An 8,199-nucleotide genomic window follows, 5' to 3' on the forward strand; every position below is an offset into this window, starting at 1 on the left:
GAACAAGCTATAATAAACTTGTACAACGTTTTCAGGTAAAAATGTGTCAATTGTTGTCCTATTTGAATTGAACAGAAACCATATTAGGCCTGTTCACAAACGAGTATGGGCCTACAGTCATCATGAAAGTGGTGATAGATTTACGTCATAACGGCCAAGGTTCTAATTCCTAATTCTATGGGCCAAGGTTATACATTGAACCACTTAGCTAAACACACACACACACACACACACACACACACACACACACACACACACACACACACACACACACACACACACACACACACACACACACACACACACACACACACACACACACACACACACACACACACACACACACCCCTTCAGACTCTCTCTGCCTCTCAGGGGAGCTGGAGAAAGGAGAAGGAAGATCTTGAGAGGCGGATCAGAGAGGTCGAGAGAGAGACGGCTGGCTATAAATTCTTCGATGTTCTCCTGGAGGACATGAAGAAAGAGCCAGAACTCAAGCTGAACACTCTCCAGGAGGCCTTAGACAACAAAAATCTCCATGCTGCCATGGCCACGGAGGAGAAGTGGCTGGCCAGTCAGAGACGAGCAGAACGAGAAACACTCTCCATCACGTCATAAGAGCCATACAGGCCAAAACAGACAAAATGATCGCTAAGCTCAAGCAGCAAGAGAGCGAGAGAAGGGACTTGAACACACAAACGGCCATAAAGCTACAGCTTGCTGAAAATAGACGTGAAACAGAAGCTCAGAGCTCATAGTACTCTTATTGTATTTTTTAAATAAAGCCGTCCTGCATAAACCTCTGCCTTACCTTACTCCGTTATTAACGGAGATGGCTAACTATGGAGATCCCTTTGCTCTCCACTGAGTTAGGTAAATCTGCGTCACGTTTTGTTTCACCTTACTTGTGGAATGATCTCCACGGGTCTCTAAAATGTGATGAATTGGTGCCTCTAGGGCCATTCAAAAGGCTGATTTGAGGACCTTTTACTGAAGAACGTGTTTCTAGGATTGTTTTTCTTGTCATATAATGATCTGTATCGGTGTGAATATTGATGGGTAGAGCGTGTTGATGTGCATACAGGGCTCATCTGTAAAAGAGACCTTGGTCTCAGCATGACTCCCAGTCAAAATAAAGATTCAATAAAATTCAAATTAAAATCGTCAACAGGAATGGGGTTTAGATCCTATGAAGAACTTACACAGCAAGAGTTCATTGTCCTAGACAGCTTTGACCCTGTGCTGATACGGGGGGTGGACATAAGAGTGCCCTAACTTAAAATGTACACAGTAAAAATGCTACAATGTACAATACACTTTGAGTAGTGAGTTCTACTGAGTTATTAGGTTCTTCAACATCAGTAGAGCCCAAATTGTCTTTGTTGTTTTTATCCACACACTGTTTCGATGACTAATTTGATAAAGGGTAATTACACTGAGATAGATGTACGGGCTAGTGGTAGAATGAGTGTCTTGATGCCAAAACCAATTAATCACACCCTCTTTATCTACAGCTGAGAGAGCGAGAGAAAGAGAGAGAGTTCATTATAAAATGAAACCAGAGGCCCACTGCATGTAACTGCCCTGACACTCTCCTCTGCCACTACAACCATGGCTATAGCAGATCCAGACCAAGTTGCAGCAGATCAATCCATATCTAATAGGTTTGCCTGACAAGTCTATCTCAACAAGTTCTCAACTACAACTGTGACCTGGCCATGATAAAGCAAAGCAGTGTGACACAAACAACAGAGTTACACATGGGATAAACAAACGTACAGTCAGTAACACAATAGAAAAATCAATATACAGTGTGTGGAAATGTAGTAAGATTAGGGAGGTAAAGGCAATAAATAGGCCATAGTAGTTAGTGAGGGAGATATAAGACTCCAGCTTCAGTGATTCTTGCAATCCGTTCCAGTCACTGGCAGCAGTGAGGAGTTGGGTTTGGGGGTGACCAGTGAAATATACCTGCTGGAGTTCGTGCTACGGGTGGGTGCTGCTATGGTGACCAGTGAGCTGAGATAAGGCGAGGCTTTACCTTGCAGAGACTTGTAGATGACCTGGAGCCAGTGGGTTTGGTGACGAATATGAAGCTAGGGCCAGCCAACGAGAGCGTACAGGTCGCAGTGGTGGGTAGTATATGGGGCTTTGGTGACAAAACGGATGGCACTGTGATAGACTACATCCAATTTGCTGAGTAGAGTGTTGGAGGCTATTTTGTAAATGACATCGCCGAAGTCAAGGATCGGTAGGATAGCCAGTTTTACGAGGGTATGTTTGGCAGCATGAGTGAAGGATGCTTTTTTGCGAAATAGGAAGCCGAATATAGATTTAATTTTGGATTGGAGATGCTTAATGTGAGTCTGGAAGGAGAGTTTAGTCTAACCAGACACCAAGGTATTTGTAGTTGTCCACATATTCTAAGTCAGAACCGTAGTAGTGATGCTAGACGGGCGGGTGGGTGCGGGCAGCGATCTGTAAGGTGTGCGTACTGGCGGTAGAGACGTCAGGCGCAGGAGAGCAAAGACTGTGTTCCAACGGTGCAGTTAAATTATAAAAATCACTGTGAACAAAATACAATCATAATGGGACAAAACCCCAGACATAACGTGCACAAGCACTTCCAAAAAACAATACCGGACAAAGACATGTGGGGAACAGAAGGTTAAATACACAACATGTAATTGATGGGATTAAAACCAGGTGTGTGGGAAGACAAGACAAAACAAATGGCAAATGAAAGGTGGATCAGCGATGGCAAGAAGACCGGTGACGTCGACCTCCGAATGTCGCCCAAACAAGGAGAGGGACCGACTTCGGAGGAAGTAGTGGCACGATCGGTTGAAGAGCATGCATTTAGGAGCAGTTGGAGGCCACAGAGAAAGTGTTGTATGGCATTGAAGCTCATCTGCAGGTTTGTTAACACAGCGTCCAAAGAAGGGACAGATATGTACAGAATGGTGTCATCTGTATAGAGGTGGATCAGAGAATCACCAGAAGCAAGAGCGACATCATTGACATATACAGAAAAAAAGAGTCGGCCTGAGAATTGAACTCTGTGGCACCACCATAGAGACTGCCAGAGGTCCGGACAACAGGCCCTCCGATTTGACACACTGAACTCTATCGGAGAAGTAGATGGTGAACCAGGCGAGGCAGTCATTTGGGTAACCCAGTCTGCCGTTAAGAATGCGGTGATTGACAGATTCAAAAGCCTTAGCCAGGTAGATGAATACGACTGCACAGTATTGTCTTTTATCGATGGCAGTTATGATATTGTTTAGCACCTTGAGCGTGGCTGAGTTGCACCCATGACCAGCTCGGAAACCAGATTGCATAGCGTAGAAGGTTTGGTGGGATTCGAAATCGTCGGTGATATGTTTGTTCACTAGGTTTTCGAAGACTTTAGAAAGGCAGGGTAGGATAGATATAGGTCTGTAACAGTTTGGGTCTAGAGTGTCTCCCCCTTTGAAGAGAGGGATAATCGTGGCAGCTTTCCAGACGATACAAAAGAAAGGTTGAACAGGCTAATAATAGGTGTTGCAACAATTGCGGCGGATAATTTTAGAAAGAGAGGGTCCAGATTGTCTGGCCCAGCTGATTTGTAGGGGTCCAGATTTTGCAGCTCTTTCAGAACATCAGCTATCTGGATTTGGTTGAATGAGAAATGGGGGGAGGCTTGGGCAAGTTGATGTGGGGGGTGGGGGGCTGTTGACCGGGGTAGGGGCAGTCAGGTGGAAAGCATAGCCAGCCGTAGTAAAATGCTTATTGAAATTCTCGATTATCATAGATTCATCGGTGGTGACAGTGTTTCCTAGCCTCAGTGCAGTGGGCAGCTGGGAGGAGGTGCTCTTATTCTCCATGGACTTTACAGTGTCCCAGAACTTTTTTGAGTTCTTGCTACAGGATGCAAATTTCTGTTTGAAAAAGCTAGCCTTTGCTTTCCTAACTGCTTGTGTATATTGGTTCCTAACTTCCCTGAAAAGTTGCATATCGAGGGGGCTATTCGATGCAAATGCAATACGCCACAGTATGTTTTTGTTCTGGTCAAGGGCAGTCAAGTCTGGAGTGAACCAAGGGCTTTATCTGTTCTTAGTTCTACATTTTTTGAATGGGGCATGTTTATTTAAGATGGTGAGGAAAGCACTTTTAAAGAATAACCAGGCATCCTCTACTGTCCTTAATGAGGTCAATATCCTTCCAGGATACCCAGGCCAGGTCGATTAGAAAGGCCTGCTTGCTGAAGTGTTTTAGGGAGTGTTTGACAGTGATGAGGGGTGGTCATTTGACCGCAGACCGATTACAGACACATGCAATGAGGCAGTGATCGCTAAGATCCTGGTTGAAGGATGATATCTATGAGGGTACCCACGATAACATATTTAGGGTTGTACATGGTAGGTAACTTGATAATTTGTGTGAGATTGAGGGCATCTAGCTTAGATTGTAGGATGGCCGTGGTGTTAAGCATATCCCAGGTTAGGTCACCTAACAGTATGAACTCTGAAGCTAAATGGGGGGCAATAAATTCACATATGGTGTCCAGGGCACAGCAGGGGGCTGAAGGGGGTCTATAACAAGCGGCAACAGTGAGACTTATTTCTAGAAAGGTGGATTTGTTTTTAAAAGTAGAAGCTCAAACTGTTTGGTCATAGACAGTATAGCATGACAGCACATTGCAGGCTATCTCTGCAGTAGATTGCAACTCCACCCACTTTGGCAGTTCTATCTTGGCGGAAAATGTTGTAGTTGGGGATGGAAATTTCAGAATTCTTGGTGGCCTTCCTAAGCCAGGATTCAGATACGGCTAGGACATCAGGGTTGGCGGAGTGTGCTAAAGCAGTGAATAAAACAAACTTAGGGAGGAGGCGTCTGATGTTAACATGCATGAAACATGCATGAAACAAAGGCTTTTACGGTTACAGAAATCAACAAATGGGAGCACCTAGGGAATAGGTGTAGTGCTGGGGGCTACAGGGCCTGGGTTAACCTCTACATCACCCGAGGAACAGAGGAGGAGTAGGATAATGGTACGGCTAAAGGCTATGAGAACTGGTCATCTAGTGCTTTGGGAACAGAATAATAGGAGCAGACTTCTGGGCATGGTAGAATAGATTCAGGGCATTATGTACAGACAATGGTATGGTAGGATGTGAGTACAATGGAGGTATTGAGTGACGATGAGAGAAATTGTCTCTGGAGGCACTAGTTAACCCATGGTAGGTCTCTGCATGTGTGTGGGGTGGGACAAAATAGCTATTTAAGGCATGTTGAGTGGGATTAAGGGCTCTACAGTGAAATAAAACAATAAGAACTAGCCAAGACAGCAGTAGACAAGGCATATTGACATTATTGAGAGGCATAAAGCAATCACAGGTGTTGATCAGGAGAGCTAAGACAACAACGGGTAAATGGTGATGAATGGGCAGAGGGGTCAGTTAGGTACATACAGGACCTGAGTTCGAGGCTGGGGGACGACAGGTAAACAAAGTCAGGTACCGTGTTATTGAAATAGTCCAGGAGGCTGTGTAGCCGAGTGATCATAGGGTCAAAAGAGCAGCAATAGGTGAGTCGGGGTGCCGTTCGGTAGTCACTGCTACACTCGGCGAGCAGGGGAGACAGTGTTCAGAAAAGCTAGCGGGCCGGGGCTAGTAGATGGTTCTTCGGCGACATCGTAACATAATAGGCTGTTGACACCACATCAGGTGATCACGTCAGCAGTCCAGTCATGATGGATCGGTGGGGCTCCATGTCAACAGTAAAGGGTCCAGGCCAATTGGTAAAAGAGGTATTGTAGCCCTAGAATTAGCTGGTATATGGGCCTAGCTCGAGGCTACCTCAAGGCCAACTGGTGCTTGCTTTGGGACAGAAGCGTTTGCTAACAGTAGCCACTTTTTTGCAGCTAGCTAGCTGCGATGATCCGGTGTAATGATGCAGAGTGGCAGGAATCTGGTGATGTGGTAGAGAGAAGCAGTCCGATATGCTCTGGGTTGATATCGCGCTGTGCCGACTGGCAGGTATTTTCCGAGCTAAGGCTGGCTGGTGACTGAGAAAAAAGGTGAAAACCGCTAGCCGTGGCTAACAAAGACTAGTAGATAATTAGCTGGCTAGCTGCTGATGGAAGTTCCCGTTATAAGGAATAAAAATAGCAGATCCATACCAAATTGGGTGAGGCGGGTTGCAGCAAAGTATATTTAGTTCGTAAATAGATAGTGAGATTGAGATATATACGAAAAAGTTTGGCTAGTTACACGGGATAAGACGAAGACAAACACACACGTCCGACTGCTACGCCATCTTGGGGATAAAAATAGTTGATTTCCTAAACATTATATCCACCAATATTTCACATGTACAGTACCGTTCAAAAGTTTGGGGTCACTTAGAAATGTCCTTGTTTTTGAAAGAAAAGCAACATTTTTTTGTCCATTAAAATAACATCAAATTGATCAGAAATACAGTGTAGACATTGTTACTGTTGTAAATGACGATTGTAGCTGGACACGGCAGATTTCTTTATGGAATATCTACATAGGCGTACAGAGGCCCATTTAACAGCAACCATCACTCCTGTGTTCCAATGACACGTTGTGTTAGCTAATCATTTACATTACATTTACATTTACGTCATTTAGCAGACGCTCTTATCCAGAGCGACTTACAGTAGTGAGTGCAGACATATTTTCATATTTTTTCAAACTGGTCACCCCGTGAGAACCGAACCCACAACTCTGGCATGGCAAGCGCCATGCTCTACCAACTGAGCCACACAGGACCCCAATCCTGTTTAGGACCCTAATCCAAGTTTACCATTTTTAAAAGCCTAATTGATCATTAGAAAACCCATTTGCAATTATTCTAGCACAGCTGAAATCTGCTGTTCTGATTAAAGAAGCAATAAAACGGACCTTCTTTAGACTAGTTGAGTATCTGGAGCATCAGCATTTGTGGGATCAATTACAGGCTCAAAATGGACAGAAACAAATAACTTTCTTCTGAAACTCGTCAACTGGCAGGTTCATTAAATAGTACCCGCAAAACACCAATCTCAACGTCAACAGTGAAGAGGCGACTCCAGAATCTGGCCTTCTAGGCAGAGTTGCAAAGAAAAAGCCTCTCAGACTGGCCAATAAAAGCCTCTCAGCCTCTCAAGCCTCTCAGACTGGCCAATAAAAAATAAAAGATTAAGATGGGCAAAAGAACACAGACACTGGACAGAGGAAGACTGGAAAAACGTGTTGTGGACAGACAAATCTAAGTTTGAGGTGTTCAGATCACAGAGAAGAACATCAAGCTGTTGTGGGAGCAGCTTGACCATATGGTAAGTAAGAAGTGCCCATCAAGCCAATCCAACCTGTGGGAGGTGCTTCAGGAAGCATGGGGTGGAATATCTCCAGATTACCTCAACAAATTGACAACAAGTATGGCAAAGGTCTGCAAGGCTGTAATTGCTGCAAATGGAGGATTCTTTGACGAAACCAAAGTTTGAAGGACCCAATTATTATTTCAATTAATTCATTCATTTTGCTTCTCATTTCATCTATGTTATCATGGAAAATTAGGACATTTCTAAGTGACCCAAATCTTTTGAATGGTAGTGTATGTTTTTTCAACATAAATTATTATTGCTTCCCTTCATGTGTGTGTAAAATATTGTTGTCATATGTTTTATTCATAGACTTTAGATGTGTATAAAATTGTGTTTTGTTGCAAAACGCTACATGTCCATTGTTTAGCTGGAATGGAATGTTCCTGTCCTGTATGTTTGACTGTGATATGTGGTTGTTTTTACTGAGCGACAGTATCTTAACATGAATGCACTTAATGTAAGTTTCTCTGAAATAGGCCATCTGCTAAATGCATAAAATATCAAATCTAAATGTTTTACATACAGATTTCAAATTACTTTGATTGAGAAATGTTTTAAATATTGATATCAAAAAGTATCATTTGCACATGCATTTATTTAAAATGTAGTTAATTGATTGTAAAACCTGTTAGTCTACTTATTTCTGAGAGTTCTGAGAGTGAGGCATATGTGAAATACAAATACCAACATTTCTGAAAAATTGATATTTAGCGATTCATTTCTAGAGAAAGCAACATTGGCCACGGAGGCGTTTACTGACCAAAACATTAAAATAACCTATGATACGCACTGGCATGCCGCACTAAGTGGCAGCATCCTCCACTCCCTCT

Source organism: Oncorhynchus gorbuscha, linkage group LG18 (assembly GCF_021184085.1).
Source record: "Oncorhynchus gorbuscha isolate QuinsamMale2020 ecotype Even-year linkage group LG18, OgorEven_v1.0, whole genome shotgun sequence".
NCBI lineage: Eukaryota > Metazoa > Chordata > Actinopteri > Salmoniformes > Salmonidae > Oncorhynchus > Oncorhynchus gorbuscha.